The sequence below is a fragment of the Dermacentor andersoni genome, chromosome 7, assembly GCF_023375885.2.
Source record: "Dermacentor andersoni chromosome 7, qqDerAnde1_hic_scaffold, whole genome shotgun sequence".
Taxonomy (NCBI): Eukaryota; Metazoa; Arthropoda; class Arachnida; order Ixodida; family Ixodidae; genus Dermacentor; species Dermacentor andersoni.
The window spans coordinates 36932497-36950341 of record NC_092820.1 but is presented as its reverse complement, the minus strand read 5'-3'; the positions used below and the strand labels follow the sequence as shown (position 1 = coordinate 36950341).

The 17845-nt window shown below is 43.7% G+C and overlaps 1 long non-coding RNA gene across 1 annotated transcript; it reads left to right on the top strand.

The window, feature by feature from the left end:
- The first annotated feature begins 8402 nt into the window (after positions 1-8402).
- Positions 8403-15133, top strand: LOC129385894 (uncharacterized). Its single transcript, XR_008613379.1, has 3 exons — positions 8403-8742; positions 9565-9669; positions 14154-15133. It is a non-coding gene; the product is annotated as an uncharacterized lncRNA (long non-coding RNA).
- The last annotated feature ends 2712 nt before the right edge of the window (positions 15134-17845 follow it).

Below are 17845 nucleotides of genomic sequence, written 5' to 3'. Positions count from 1 at the left end.
CACTGAAATGACAACTGTGCAATCACGATGGTGTAATGACGGCCGTCTGACGGCAACTGATGAAGACGCTACAATAACGACAATGTCACGACTACGGTGACATGGCAACGATGGTTAGACATCGGGTGCACGATAGCTTTTGTCTGACAATGACGCAATAAAGAAGATGGCGTAGTAACGGTAAAACAGTCATGTTTGAATAACGACAGCATATTTACGATAGAGTGTCGAACATGAAATGACGTCGAGGGATTGATGAAGGTGGAATGATGACGACAGGACGACGAAAATGGAATGACGTTCCTGAAGTGATGAAAATAGTGGAATGACACCGTGACAACGATGGTATGTTGACAACGACGTGTCGATGAACGTATGCAGACGGCAGTATCATGGCGAAAACATGACCGGGGACCGGCTGTGGAAGTTACAAGGATGACGATGTAACAATGGCGATTGCCTCACGATGACGGTATGACAACGAGTGAATGACGACGACTTGTGACGACGATGCAATGATGTGGTTCAAGTACAATTGAATGATGGCTGGTGTATTAAGACAATGGCGTAAAGATGGCAGCATCATGAAACTTGTATGACGACAATGACGTGTACACGATGGCATGACGACAGTCGGATGACAAAGCTGGTATGATGACGACGATCTCAAACGACAACGACAGGCTCACAATAATGAAGACTTGTGGCCTAAGCTATTAAACAACTTGGACCACTTAGTCCGAGTAGAAGGCGCGACAACGTCAGCATTACGAAAGTCAAACCACAAAGCTAAAATAATGACGACTCAACGACCACGATGACATCATTATCTCGGTGTGGAAAGGAATGCATGCCTTTATGACGATGATTGCGTGATGACATGATGACTGTCGGATGACAGATGGAATCACGAGGATGGAGCGACCATGACTGCATAGCAACCGCGACTCTAGACCTAGTAGTCCAAGCTATTCGACGACTTGGACCACTCGGCTGGGATAGAAGGCGGGACGACCACGGTATGCGAGAGTAAGATCAGGAAGCTGGAATTGCGATGCTGCAACAACCGCAACGGTATGGCAACGAGTAGCAAAATACCTAGTGGCCCAGGCATGTAGACAACTTCGTGAACTGGTCCGTCTAAGAGGCTAGATTGATAGATAGATATAAGATAGATAGATAGATAGATAGATAGACAGACAGACAGACAGACAGACAGACAGACAGACAGACAGACAGACAGACAGACAGACAGACAGACAGACAGACAGACAGACAGACAGACAGATAGATAGATAGATAGATAGATAGATAGATAGATAGATAGATAGATAGATAGATAGATAGATAGATAGATAGATAGATAGATAGATAGATAGATAGATAGATAGATAGATAGATAGATAGATAGATAGATAGATAGATGGATAGATAGATAGATAGAGAAAAAGTTGATAAAGAGTGATATTCCTATTAAAATAGGGTATGACTCATCTCTCGACGACTGCCGAAGGTAATGTGATTAGCATTCGAGCAATGTAGCTATACAACATATTTCTGAAGTAACTTGACATCTGTCGGTCAGTTGTGAGGGCAACATAGGCATCCTGTCGCTTCCATACGGCACTGACTTGCTAAAGTTGCCCATGAGCATGGTGGCATGACGACGACCTATGACGTCAATGCAGTGATGATCATGGAATGACTTCGACGGAACGACAAGGGCGATGTGATGACGGTGGCATCTTGACAATGAGAGGAAGATTCCAAAAAGAACGACACCAAAAAAAAAACGACACCGCAGCTGTGATGCCACGCTGACTTTTCATGCTTGTGCAGGTGTTGATGGCGATGCTCGGCTCACCGTCGGCCATCGCACTGCAGCGCCTGGGAAAATACCGGACCTAATAAAGACACCGAGCTAAAAGGTTTACGTTGGATGCGCAGTCAATCGTCGAGTCTGTCACCGGATCAACCACCAGTTCTGGATACGACTGCATTGCTCGGCTGGCAACATGGAACCTTATCTACGACAAGCACAGTACTAAAGCACACCCATTTCGACAGCACTTTGGGCCACGACACCGCAGCTGTGATGCCACGATCACTTTTCATGCTTGTGCAGGTTTTGATGGCGATGCTCGGTTCACCGTCGGCCGTCGCACTGCAGCGCCTGGGTTATCCATCGGAAAATACCGGACCTAATGAAGACACCGAGCTGAAAGGTTAACGTTGGATGCGCAGTCAATCGTCTAGTCCGTCACCGGATCAACCACCAGTTCTGGAAACGACTGCATTGCTCGGCTGGCAACATGGAACCTTATCTACGACAAGCACAGTACTAAAGCACGCCCATTTCGACAGCACTTTGGGCCACGACACCGCAGCTGTGATGCCACGATTACTTTTCATGCTTGTGCAGGTGAGCCTAAATGGTGCTTTTGCTTTTCGTAACAACGATGTGTTCTTATTAGCGGTGTCGTGGCCACCCGATTCAATGAAGTGTTTTTGTGATTGTGTCTTGCATCTATGGCGCCTTATGCTGCTTGGGGGCGACGTAGAGGCAAACCCGGCTCCCATGACTAAACCACAAGAAGAAAAACTTCATTTTGTATTCAGCACTGTTCAGAAACTAGATTCTAATAGTATAGGTATTTTAGAATCTGTTAATAAGGTACTACAAATCCATATCGGCAAAAAAGCGACCTAGACCAACTAAGTCGACGTGTTTCTGAACTTGAAACTGAAATTCTGTCCAAAGTTTCTGAGAACGTAGCACTTAACTGCGAAGAACGTTTTTCTAAAATGCGAAATCAACTCGATGATTTTGAGCGAAAGATAACTTCAGGGCTTTTGTCATGGGAGGCTAATGCGCACTCCCTTCCAATTCACAAAGTGAGCATCTCCAAAATAGCAAATGAGGTCAGCGATTTAGAAAACCGCTCCCGCAGGTGCAATTTACTATATTACGGGCTTTCTGACTCTGAACAGAAGGAACGATGGGAAACTTTTGAGCGCCTGGTTCAGGAATTTTGCGACAATCATCTTGGTATGAAAGTGTCCTCAATAGCAAGAGCGCACAGATTAGGTCGTTTCTCTAACGATAAAAAAGCAACCGATTATTGCAAAGTTTTCCAATGACAAAGAAATTGACGGACTACTTGGCTATGGTTACAAACTAAAAGATAAACATTTTAGCATTTCCCGTGACTACTCTGAAACAGTGCGAAATAAACGTCGCAACATTCTGCTATCTTCCAAAACAATACGAAAGGAAGGCGATCGTGTGCGACTCATGTTCAAGAAGTTGTTTATTAATAATGACGTTTATATCTGGGATAACGATCAGAAACGCGCGAAGCGAGTGTCTGAAAGAGCTACAGAATGACGAGCGTCATGTGATCACACTAACCATCAATCCACTGGACCGATATCGAGGAAGAATGATGCCCAAGACCGCATTCCTTTTCTTTACGCGAACATAGGAAGTGTAATTTCTAAAACAGTACAGCTATCATCCATCATAGACTCATATTCAGCATTGATAGTGATACTAACTGAAACATGGCTTACCGATACTGTCCCCGATACCTGCATTCTGGAAAGCTGGACCTCATTTAACTACGTTCGATGTGACAGGACAAGTCGAATAGGTGGTGGCGTTTTGGTGGCAGTGGAAAAAAATCTTTTCGCCACACGTATTCACCTTGACACTTTTTTAGAGTGTGTGTGGGTTTCCATAAAACATAAAGCAGGCCTTATAATTATTGGTGCTTTTTATCGACCTCTTGACATGGGCAATACGTTTTCTCGTGAATTCCAACGGCTGCTTGAAATCATTACTGTTCGTTTTTCTAAATCTCTAGTACTAATTTTTGGTGATATTAATTTCCCCGAAGTTGATTGGGCTAACCTTTCAACAGCAACCTACCTATCTGAGGCCCACAGCTTCCTGCAGTCATGTCTCGACTTTTCTTTAACACAGCTTATCACCCGTCCTACGCAATCTTCGGCTACGTCCGCTAATATTTTAGATCAAGTATTCACCACTGATCCTGACGTGTGCTTCGACTTAATTCATCAAGATGGGCTATCTGATCATGATATCATAACAGGTAGTCTTGCAGTTTCCCTTCCAAGACGTCCGTGCTCTGATAAGTACATCCGATGTTACAATAGAGCGGATTTTGTCAGCATAAACTCCGTGCTATCTGACTTCTCTTTACATTTGCTCATTAGATGCCAATTTCAAACCATCGAACATAACTGGGCTGAACTTAAAACCACTCTTACTGAACTAATTAATCGATTCGTCCCTCTAACAAAAATAGCCTGCACCCCGACAGCCCCGTGGTTTACCGTAAAGCTTCGGCGCCTTAATAATAAGAAAAAGTGTTTATATCGAAAAGCCGATAAAGCCCGCGACTCGAACTCCTGGCACCGTTATAAGACCGGCGATAAGCAATATCAGTCACGGCTAAAATCATCTAAACGACATTTCTTTGCCCATGACCATTATTCTAGGCTCACTAACAATCCTCATCGTTTTTGGCGCGTAATAAACCCGAAGACCTATCCCGGTTTAACACTAGTTGATGAGCACGGTGATATGGTCCACCACTCGGAATGTGCTGATTTATTGAATAGCGCATTTTCATCTGTATTTACGCAGGAAGACACCACATCTTCACCATATTAACATATCAATGCCAGAAATAATTGTTAGCGAAGCAGGTATTTCTTCTTTACTAAATAAACCTAAAGTTCCTTCCACCTCTGATCACACTGGCATTAATAATAGTGTTAAAACACTTATCACCTATATTATGTGCGCTCTTCTCGCAGTCTTTATCAACCAACACTATTCCGCACGATTGGAAGGTGGCAAAAGTCATACCCGTTTTTAAGTCCGGAGACCGAACTCACCCAATAAATTGCCGCCCCCATCTCCTTAACTAGTACTATTTGTAAATTACTTGAACACATATTGTATACTGAAATCATTAACTACTTAGAAGAGCACAAAATTATTGTTGATTACCAACATGGCTTTCGTCGTGGTTATTCATGCGAAACACAGTTAGCCGGCTTTTTACATGACATACATTCATACCTAGACCTAGGGTTTCAAGTTGATGCTATCTTCCTGGATTTCTCGAAAGCTTTCGATCGCGTTGCTCACCATAGACTAGTACTGAAGCTAATGAACCTTAACATACACCCAACTGTTATTGGATGGATTAAGGATTTCCTCTCATCCAGAGTACAACATACGTCTGTTAACAACAGTAATTCCTCTTATACCAAAGTAACCTCCAGTGTTCCGCAGGGCAGCGTTCTTGGCCCTTTACATTTCCTAATCTATATTAATGACTTGCCTAACTGTGTCTTCCCACATCAGACTTTTTGCCGATGACTGCATAATATATCGATTAATTTCATGCGACAATGACAAAGATATTCTTCAAACCGATCTTAACGCTATTAATACATGGTGTTCAACATGGTTAATGACTCCTAACGTATTTATTATCATTTACTAAACGCAACCACCGTATTCCAACATCGTATGTAATATCTAAGAACATAATTGAACTTACAACTTCATATAAGTGCCTTGGTGTTCACTTACAGTCTGATCTAACGTGGCATCATCACATCCGCCTGACGTTGGCATCAGCTAACCGCTCTTTAGGCCTCCTCAAACGCAACCTTAAGCATGCTCCAGCTAAACTACGCAGACTAGCATAAATCACATCAATACGCCCCAAAATCGAGTATGCATCAAGTATCTGGGATCCTTTTCAGACATATATCACCCAAGAAATCGAATCACTGCAAAACCGCGCGGCCCGTTTCATTTTTTCTGATTATTCACCCTATACTAGCATTTCAGCACTAAAAGCTCGTGCTCAGCTTGACGACTTATCTCATCGCCGCAGAATTGCCCGCCTCTCACTGCTGCGCAAACTTTATCATCATCCGCACCTTCACCGTATCTTCGAACCAGTGACAGCCTTCTTTCCACGCAAAGACCATATCTTCAAGATAAAACGCATCAGTTGTCGCTCAGCTAAGTATGCTAACTCCTTCGTTCCCCGAACAATTGTTGAATGGAATAACCTACCATCACACATTGCTACTCAAACCGATTTCCCAACCTTTCAGGAAATTTTACGCTATAGTTACGTGTAAATATCCATCATGTACCATTTCTTCATACGTTGTTCAGTGTATATATTCTTTTTATCATTTGTCTTACCGTTCTGCGTGCACACTGTACAAGTGAATTCATGCCGCATTAATTTGTTAACGTGACAACTGACACAGTTTCGAGCAACACCCCGTTTTACTTCTTTTACATTGTGCCTATTTAATTCCCTTAATTTATTTTCTCAGACAGTTTTGTATTTTCTATCTGGGTTTCACTTGACTAATGTATTTCGTATATGGTTTTACTTGTGTATTTTACTAGATATTGTACTTTTGTATAACTTTTGTGTTTTCCTTTGTAAAAATTTTGTATAACTTTTGTGTACTTAAGTTGTTTTTTCCATAACGCGCAAAGCTCACATTTTTTCATGTATCGTTTCCCCCTATGTAATACCCCTTCGGGGGCCTTTAGGGGTATTATGAAATAAATAAATAAATAGATTGGAATGCATCATGTAACCGCGCAAACGAACAGTTTGCGCGGTTACATGATGCATTCCAATATCGACCACCAACTAGTCCACCTATCCCTGTTAAAACGCTATAATGACGTCGGCGTGATAAACACCTGAGGACAACGAGATGCGGACGAGAGTATGATGAGGTCTGCATAACGACAGCTGAATAAAAACTGCGACTGCCTCGGGATGACGCAGTGACTACGATGGCAGGACGACGGCGCATAATCCCTATTGAAGGACCAGAGCATGTTACCATAGAATGTTGGAATAACATCGAATAATCGGTGAAGGCAGTTTGATGAAGACAACCCGACTACGGAATGATGTTTCTGAAGTGGTGACAATAATAGAACGGTAGCATGACGATGACGGCTTGACTTCGACGAATGGACAAAGGCGTTATGATGACGATGGTATGACAACAATAAGGTGAAGATTCCTAAAATTTTGCGATGGTATAATCACGATGACTGCCGATAATGGTCGGACGACAACGGCTTTATGAGGTTTGGGTGATGAAGTAAAAAATGAGCATTACGAGATCACGGCGAAGGTATGACAACAAATCCACCACTACAAAACCATGAAGATTACACAAAATGACGATTGCCGAGCAGCGGCAATAATACAATGCGATGACGACGAGTATACGACGACAATGTTGCGACGAAGGAAAAATGTCGAGAGTGGGCTGACAAAGCTCGAGTAACGACGCTGACATGGAAGCACAATGAGGATGCTGGACTCACGTTTCTTCTTCTTCGTTGTGCAGTGTATCGGCATGTTCCTGGACTGCGATGGGATGCATGCTACGCCCTTCTTCAGCGCCAACATCACACCCGCGCATGCGCCCATAGATTGCAGTGGTGGAGCGCAGCTGACACCTACGACTATCAACGGATCCACTATTGCCAATAGTGGCAATCCGTACTGCTTCCTTGGGCAGCACAGGGAAGCTTCAGTGATATCGTCAGACTGCACGGCCGAGCATTTAAAAGCCAGCTTCCTGGCTTTCCCCTTCAGTGGGCACGGAAGCACAATGAGAATGTAGAACTCACGTTTCTTCTTGTTCGTTGTGCAGGTTGGTCACTTTTCCGGGCTGCTGCAGTGACATCTGCATCATTCTAATGATCACAATAAAAACAGATTCTGATTCTGATTCCGTACTGCTCAGAAAATGTCACAAATTAGATGACCCTCTTGCAATTGTGCTTCCATGCCCAGAAGCCTAGCTTGAACCTTTTTGTGAAATATTCTTATCTATGTGTGGTGTCATTGAACAATATCCCGGCCCTCTTACGGATGAGATACTTCGTATGCGGAAAGAAACTAATGAAAGATGTATACGCATAGAAGCCAATCAAGCTAGCCTGGCGGGCAGGCAATGGCTGAGCTAAAGCGACACTAAAGGAAAATATTAAGTTTGGTTATATTGATATATTATCTGTGTAGGAGTTTATCACCACTTTCTGCGCGCCAATAAACGAATTTGTTGCATCTAAAACTTCAACCGAAAGTCCCTGGTGCCGCTGCTCAGTTTGAATCGCCCGCGCCAAAATCGAGGACCTGACGTCACCGTCTCTGCTTCCGCTTTCTATGAATCAGCGGGCGTCCGAGAGGGAGCGCTATAGTTTGCGGATTTCACCGGATCGTTTTGTGGATTTCACAGCTGGCGAGTCAAGTCAAGCCGTAACCGCGCTACAGCTGAAATGGCGTTCCTGTGTGCGTGGAGCCTATGATAGCATGTGTGCCTGTGTCACATATTCTCCGAACGACGTTCTGCTAGAGCGTGTTTAAATGTACTGCGCGTAATGGAATTCTAGCCGAGTAGGTCATGTTACACTTCAGCGACCGAAACGGAGAAAAACGCCAAGTGCTCTTGCGAGCTCGCGCTTGAAGCGCTGCAGCACGCGATGGAGCTCCGCAGGATTATCAGGACAGGTAAAGGCCCTCCATGCACGCGCCATCGCTGCATTTTTAACCTGGTCGGCTGAAACGAGTGTAGGAGAGCTTTAGGCACAGAGGTCAAGATCTCCGCACGACGACACCGCCTCAAGTTCTTCGTCAGGTAAGGAAGCTGAAAGTGGTGCACGCCTTCAGCTGCATCTGCGAAGCACCAAGTGGTACGTGCGACTCTTCCTACACGGTTGTCTCATAATTTACACAAGTATCAGCTACGCGCACACGGACATTCGATCGCGATGGTGCTGGCTCCGGATCCCCTCAATGTCTACCCGTCCACTGCGATCGAATGGTTGGACTAGGTCCGTGCTCTTACTTCCTGTGAGCTCAGCCAACTCAGCCCGAATTGTTGGACCGTATAGCAGCGGTCACTCTCAATCACGCTGGAAGAATTCTTTTCTAATCGGGCTCGATTGCGACCGAAACGCCCGTGTGAGCTGTCAACTCCTGAATTAGCAAGGAACAGCGCCAACTATGACGATCACAAGTGAGGCGAACGACACAAGACAAGCGCCATCCTGTGTCGTTCTCCCCTCTTGTGATCGTCTTAGTTAGCGCTGTTCCATCCTAATTCAAGTATGCACCATCTAGCCCAAATGAATGTCCTGAACTATGTCAACTCCTGTTTGACTAAGCTCCGTACCTCGCGCGCTGATAAATTTTTTTTTATTCCTCGGGTGGGCGTAGTCTTTGTGAGCTTTTCTAAAGTGCGCGAGAGATCATTTACCGCCTTAGCTATAAGTAAAACACAGTGCACGTTGACTTGCTCAGAGTGCATCTGCGGGTACTGCTAAAGCAAGCATTGTGGACGTTGCGGAAGCATTTAGGTTACATGGCGTAAGCGCGTCCAGTAGCTTCTAAGGCTACTTGGCTGCAAGGTTACAACTCGACACTGCTACCAATTTCACCATGTGTTTCTGGTTTCCAGGTGCGACTGCGGACGCTGTCAAGTGCTTCCCATCTTGAGCGAGCTTCAGTGCCTGTGTGCAGCGAGATGGGCCCTTTTCTGCTACCCATACAGAAAGCTTTAGAGGTATGCCGAGTTCATTTGCGTCCTTTCCCAAAGATATTCCTATCACATAATGGGACAGTGAAACTGCTGTCATATTGAGCGGTTAATTTCTTAGCTGGGCCAGGACATGTTCTCTGCTTTTTCAATATGTTTACCTACCACGTCCAATTTTTAATGACCATCTGTAATTGGTCTTTATGATATGGTTCCTGATGTACACTTCTGTTCATAGTTTCTTTAGTGCGTATGTGCATGGAAGCACAACGTAATGCGATGTTCCACTTGTGTGCCCATTCCATTTTGCTCATGTTTTATTTCCTGCCTTCCATGTCATAACCAGTGACCCCGGACCTAGTCAAGCTACTGACTGTAGCTTTTTCTATGAGGTTCTTCCCAAAGCTTGCGTGAACAATATTTGATGATCACAGTCAGCCATACAAGTGCAAACAGCAGCAGGAGAGCCACTCGCAATGCATTTTAGATTTTCTTTTGAATGTTGGCACGCTGAACGTGAAACACTGTTTCCAGCTGAATCAGAATTGCATTTATTCGTCAGCCTGTTACACCTCCCACATGATGCGCATGTCACCAAGTGTGTTGTCCTTGATTTAAGATGCTGTCAAACTTGTCATTATCTGTTCAACCCAGAAACAGCCTTATGGTACTTCTGTGGCCATGCCGCATCAGTTGTAGTGACAACCTATGCCACTTGGCTCCCTCACTCCTACACTTTAGTGTTGCACAAAGCTTTCCCAGCATGATGTGCATGTCAGCAAATGTCTTCTGCTTGGCTTATAATGTCCTTAAGCTTGTCCCCAGCCATGCCAGTCGGCATAAACCTTATGGTGTCCTTGCACGAATGCAGCATCAGTTGCACAGACAATCTATGCGACTTCGTTCGTTCTTTCCCACGCTTCAGTACAGCACGAACCCTTTCGAGCATGAAGTTGGTGTCTTTGCTTTTCCAACTTACTGGTATAGCGTTCGAACAATTGGTTTTTCATAACTCCATCAGTTGCTTGTTTGCTCTACATGTATCAAAACTTCAAAAACCGTGCCTTGTGCCCCGCTATGAGCTCAGTTTTGGAGGGCCTAGGTTCGTTCTGTGGCACAAATGCTGGTGCAATTTTTTCTCGTACCTGGGCTAGTGCTTCTGGAAATGACGGGTGCTCGATGCAAAGCTCGGTCACCTTGTTTTGTAGATCTTGCACGTAACCTGAAAGTAGAACAAACCAAGTAACTTCAGTGCTACATTTTATTTTAATGCTATAGCAAATATCTGGAGAGGTCACCTGATCTTAGAACAAATAAGTAAAAGCAACATTCTATAATTAATGCATCATGTGAAACTTTGCTCCTTGCCTGTCGCGGCGAGTGTGGTTTGCCAGTCTTGTGTCAAAGTAGCAAGAATTTTGGCTTTTCTGCATTGAGCCTAGCTGTAAAGATAGAGAATGTCTACTTGTGGTAAAATGTATTATTGGGAGAAAAAGCTGTCCGTGCATCCCGATCGCAGTTGCTTCAAAAAGTGTTGCACGGTGCTTGAATATGCAACGAATGCAGTACATGTCGCTATCATGACTCTATAGCCACCCTACGAGAAAAAAAAGATTGTTCTGCCACAATCTGCAGTGCTCTGCTCGTTACAACACTAGCTTGTGAATAGCTTGTAAATGCAACGTGAGGTGTAGTTTTGCTGAGCACTTTAGAACAGAACTCCTAACTGAAAGACGGACGTGACACAGTTAAACTTGCCAAATGTAACAGCCATCTTGAGTGGATACACAGTCATCATGCTATGTCTGGCCTTGGATGTCTTGCTGTGACATTGCTGTGTTCCATCCTTTGTTGCTGCTTGCTCTTTTTGGCATTTTCAGTGAAATGAAGGGCAGCAATCAGTGTTCTGGAAATGCAAGCTTTCCCACAAGGTTAATTCTCAGCAGTACTTTGCAAAATTTTTTAGGAAGTACTTGTCTGCCTGGAAAGTTAATGACGCATGCATGCTTACCGAGCCTTCATTCCCTCATATGTGTATGCGGTAGATTTAGAAGCATAGCCGTTCAGGACACCATGGAAAAATTCCAGGCTGTATGTCTGGAATCTTTCTGTCTGGCGAGAGCGGTCGGATGTCATTGAGAAGCACTGGGGCCATGACAATGGCTCTGACTTGTTTGTGCGCTGGAGAGCCTAATGTGGGAAAAGATAGGACCTATATGTATTGTTCCCTTCATCACAATATAGATGGACAATGCGCATTGTGCTAAATTTGAATAATTGTGCAAAAGATTCTTAATCTCAACTGATCGACGGTGTAATTACACTGCACAAAATGCAGTGCCACTTAAACTGGCAGATTACTTGTATTTGCCAATTTTGAGCCATGACACTCTGCTGGATCATCCATGGAGGCAGCGGAGATAGAAGTTGCCATGGCCATCATGAATGTCAGCTATGTGGTTTAGGAGACTTGTCCATGTCGCCACTGGTAAATCTCCCTTTCCTCCGCAAGCACATGCGCACCAGTAAAGATGGTTCCCAATAGGTTGTATCCAGCTCAACAGCTCCCTGCATCAGGCCTTCCGTGAAGCAGCTGTCAATTTTATTCTAATGCGTGGAAAAAATTTGCGCCATAATTTCGTAGTCCATCTCGTGTAAACTTACACTACAGGTAGACGAAGAAGACTAGCTCGAAGCAATAGTGCAGAATGGAATTGAAATACAGTACACTGAAATATCTTTCTGCACACTATTTCTGGTAGTGTAGCCTCAAATAAGTGTGTAGCTCTTTATTTCAAGGTACTAGTTCCTTCATAGCTAATGGGACTGTCTACCATTTTTCAAGGACCTCCTATTTTGTAATGCAATAGAAAGCTTATCATTTAAAGTGTAAACGTGCAGTGGTTTCGCTGGTAAGCAAGTAGGTATTTTAAAACAATGTATTTCGATTTGCACAGTCTCTCATAACTCTATGGATACCCGAAAAATGGACTAGTGGATGCAATGGTGGTTAAAGTGAGAAACCGGAAGCACGTAGTGTTTCTGCGGGATTACTTTGTGTAAAGCACTAAAATGACCATAATAGCGGTCCTCAGCATATAAGTGGCAAGTATTTTTTTTGCCCACCTATAATCGCATGTTTTGTACAGGCACAGCTTGAGTGCCTGTAATTTTCAACAACCTGAAAAAGACGGTGACCCTTGCATCACTCGCACAATGCTACTAGCACTGCTGCATGTCACGATGTCATGGGGGCATACTTGAAGACCCATTGATGCACCATTCTATTTGTCTGCATGATAGCAGTGCCCCTTTCAACACGCACTAGTTGGAAAACAAGAAATCAATCTCTCATGCAAATAAAAGTTGGCAGAGGCACTTAAATTACAATTTTAGACAATAAAATAATATATCCTAGCAAGATAACTCTCTCTGCACAGCTTTTTGGTGGCATAACGGTGCTCACATTGGTTGCACTGTTTCACCGTCGAGAAACACTTAATTTTTGCACTACTCTCAGAGCCAGAGAAGAAATAGAATTCATAGCTTATAGGATAGAAGTTTGCTGTTTCCAGCAATGTGACGCACCATATTATCATTACCGCTACAATCCAAAGACCTGATCCTGTGGTAGACAGTCCCTTAAATGGAAATGTTTGAAGTATGATGACGTATGATGCATTCTTCTTTAATAAACGCTAAGTGCTAGTCAGTAGTTGCTTTGCGGCTATTAACCAACATTACGTATTTTACTAGCAGTAGTAAATACCTTAGTTCCATTCATAACTACCTTTTGCAATGTGCCAGATGTCAAATTGGTGTTTGGTGGCCGGGCAATGCAGCCTCATATATGTCTTTATTGCTGTATGGCGGTCTGTTGTCAGGGACCTTATGGAGATGCCCTGGTCACAGAGCAATGGAAGACCTCTGATGAGGCCCTTTTTTTTCCATTTGTGAGCTCGCCTGAATTTGGGCACTCTGGAAGACAAACAAATTGTATGTGCACAGGATACATAATTGCATAAAGTGAAGCTGTGCAAATAAAGCATCTTACCCCATATTCTTAAAATGCTCCTCAACCGCACAGCCCACCTCGACTACCGTAAGTTGAAACCATAGCACTAGCACAAGAATATGACACAGTCAAATCGCTGTGGCACTATCTTCTTCTAGCATGCAAGGCCCATTGTGTAGAGATGAATTCAGGAGTATGTGAGTGAACCGTCAAGGGTGTGGGAATTATAAAAGGTTTCGTTACAGGGAAGGGTGGGCCTTCTGAATACAGCGTGTACACGCTCACATGTACATTGATAAGCTAGAAAAGAATACTGAGGCATGTATGCGATTGACTCGTGCTTCCTGGAATGCTTGATAAACATGTAACAATCGTTGCACGATGCTCGAAAAGTAGCAATTATCAAATATTATGTCGAATGATGCTTTGTAGTTCTTTTTTCTACTTACTTCTCTGACTTGAATTTGCTCAGTGTGCATTATTTTTCCCGTGCCAGGACACAAGAACGAGAATGGGAAGAACTTGGCACTGTGGCCTGGTGAGTCTCAGCGCCCGTCCCTGCAGAGCTCCAAGCTGCTGTCACCAGGTGCTGCCAGAAGTCCTTTCTGGTGCTCATTCCAGACTCTACGAAAAATTTGGACCTTCTCCTGAGTTTTGATCCACTCCATGTGCTACGTGTGCAGTTATGTGCACATGGTTTATGTCTGATAACAATCAGAATGCAAAAAATAGTTGCAATTACAAGTATTGTGCACTCTTTTAATAGACATTAAGGAGAAACCACCCACATGTAAGCTCTGCCTAGACACACAGAGCAACATAAACACTGACGTACAGCACATGCTAACACAAGACCTTGGCTAAAAATTGAAAGTAACTTTTGTGAATGGTATTTTTCTTTTGTGTTTAATTCAGGAAGATATGCGAAAATGAGGCACAGGTTGCAACATCATTCCAATTTCCAGGTTACGTGACGGATTTTGAAGACATTCAGCCCTAAATCTCTTGTTGGTGGACGCAAAAGGAACAGATTATGTTAAAAAATGTTGAGTTGGTGTAGCAAAGCTTTGCAGACATTAGCAGCATAAAAGGAATGCAAGTAAATGAAAATACATTTAAATTCTCGTAATCGCAATGGAATCTTTGGTACTGCATTTGAGCCACAAAATTCAGAAATTCACCTTCCACTTTTTCTCCTTCTAAGCAACTTTTTCCTGCAATGCATAAGCCAAGTATTTTACAAAAATGCCATCTACAAGTACAGCACAATGCAGCACTTTTCCTTACAGTTCCATTAATGAGTTGACTGAACTTAGATGCTACAATTTCTGCAGCTGCATGCATTCTTTGCTAGCGTAGATGTAAGATGAACTTCCAGGCTGCTTAGAATAATGCCAGTGTCTGTTCTTGGAACCATTTTCTTCTCATGCCAGGCATATTTTCGGTATTTATGTTCTTTGTTGGCTTTCTTACAATAAAAATGCCTGAAAAATTTGAAATGCTTGCTTCATTCTGTTATTTGGATTTAATAATGCTAAAGCTTTAGAAACTACTCTCGGAATGCTAGTCTTATGCTGAGTGCTTGTGCACTGAGCATGCCTGCCTCCAATTAGCTACACCAAATTTTGAAAATTTTGTTTGCGTATAGCTTTTTTTGCACGAAAAAAAAGCAGGTTAGCAGGTTTACATGCTAATGACGAGCCATCACAGCTTACAAATATTTCGCAGCCCAACATTCTGGCATTGGAGTAAATGGTTAAAGAAAGGGCCAATATGACACTACTTCTAGCTGCTCCCGAGATATTGGGTCGTTGTTCAATATGTGGCTAGCTACATATTCAGGAAAGTTGAAACAACATGCTTACGGCAGTGACAGCTGGAAAAAGATATGCCTTCTGGTAACTGAAGAATGTTTGATCACTGATGACTTGAAAACCCGTGAACATCATCATTCTGAGTGTTCCAGCAGCACTTGAACCGGAGAAGAGTATTGCAGCCGACTTGTCGACGTTGCCTTTAGGCTTCATTCCTACTAGTGGCTGGCTCGTCCACATGTACTCATGTCCCCTTGGGCATTCAGTATTAGCTGTGATGCGTGTCCCAGAACAGGAGAGGCTCACTGTGTAGGACGTAGAGAAGCAAGTGCATCCCGTGTTCAGGAGTGTCAGCAGGTTGTCACGGGAGACAAGAAAGTAGTCTTTGTGTTGCGTACACCCCTCATCCATATCGCACCTGAAAAAAATAATATATGCCCCTTACTCTCAGCTTCTATACAGGCACTCTCGCAGAAATTCACTCCCTCACTCAGTCAAAAGTGTGCGCTGAAAGTTTATACACTTTTCTCTTTTAGCAGCAATAATTACCCTTTATTGCCTTCATTATCTTGAAGTGCATTAAATACTGCACCTGTGCATCAAATAATCGTAAACACAGAATTGAAATTACCTACAATCTGTGTATACAAATGGAAGACAGCTCCCCCAATCTGCTACGCATTCTTTGTAATTGTGACTTTGTGCTGTTTGACTCAAATCAGGGCAGTTTTTTTTTTCACATCTGTCACTGCACTTAGTTACTGCAGGCCAGGGGCTGACGTAGACATATTTAGGTCTTGCTTTTGTTATCACCCATCACATGCATACTTGGATCATTTATAACCTGTCAAACTGTTTTTCAATAAACAAGTAAACATCACTTTACTATAAACACATGAAGTGCACTAATACATATTGCACCTTCGTATCCGAACTTTTATACACCAACATGCACAGTAGTATGCAATGTTTACTTACTCATCAAATGTCACCTCTGTGGTGCAGGTCAATTCTTCCGGCTCGTACGTTGTGTCATGCGTGTAAGGGTATTGCAGTACTGGGGACACGTTAGGCGAGGGAATGTAGCTGATGTCCTTTGCTGGTGTACGTCTCCGGTGCTTGACTGGTTTCCTGACACAAGTGGTAGGCCGTCTCTTGATTGGAGTTGATGTCTTTGGCGTAGGTGTGTTCTGAACATTCACCTGAAGTGCCTTGCGTTTCATTTCCTTCACAGTCGTGTTTGCATGAACAGCTGGAGAGCAAAGAGACGCCATGAGAAGGTCTTTATAAAAGAGAACCAGGACAACAGCTTTAGAGAAAATGACACTGTGTCGCGTAGGTCCTGAAAAGTTGGGAAAATGACAGCAAATCTGACTAAATTTGCATAGCACAAAGCACCAGCAAACATTCTGAAGTAGAGAAGCTTCTACAAGCTTTGGTGGCGCTACCAAACAAAAGAGAAAATTTGCTACTTGTTCCCCCAGACTCGATCACATATAACATTAGTATTTTTCGTTAAAAGCTAGGTTACTAAGCTAGGTGTACTTACCAACGCTCGTGCCCAGTGGTTTAGCCTGCACTCCTTTTGCATTCCCGGCGCTGCGGAAACTGCTTGTTTTCGCGAGGTATTGCATTACATCTGTCTGCGTCGCCTCGTCTTTCGCACCGGAGGGAAGCGTCTGAAATGTGGCGAAAGTGTACTAAGCTGCGTGTTGCGCTTGATCTGCCTACAACTGCAACCACCGTGACAAACCCCGCACACATACCTCCGCGTTGCTTTCGGTGAGAGTGCCAGCAGTGTTATTTTAAGTCATCAGGTTGACAACGTTAGCCTGCAAATAAAAGCAGCTGGCTATGAGTAATGTGAAGGGCAGCGAACACTTGCTGATTTTTAGTAATGAAAGTTTAATAGCATGCGTGCGGCGTCAAGAAAGGCACGACTCCCGATACTTACGTCCTGCAGCAACGGTGCTTGCTCTTCATGGGATAAAGGCGATATCGACGGAACAACGTTGAAACCCAGTCAGGCACTTCGATTGACTGTCTTAGGAGAGAATTGTGCTCGCAATCCGCGATGCTTTGAATGGAGGTTCCAGTAGCGTCATTTTCTGTGACCAAGACATCAACGTTAGCCTGTCAATAAAGGCAGCTGGCTGTCAGTAACGTAAAGGCCTGCGCACACTTGCTGAGTTTTAGTAATGAAAGGAAAATATTATGCGCGTCAAAAAGAGGCTCTACTCACTATGAAATTTTCATCCTGCAGCAACGGTATTTATTCTTCATGGGATGAAGGCAATATCGACGGAACAGCGTTGCGACGAAGTCGCATTTGAAAAGGCACGTTTATTGACAGCCTCAAAAGTCCATTGTGTTC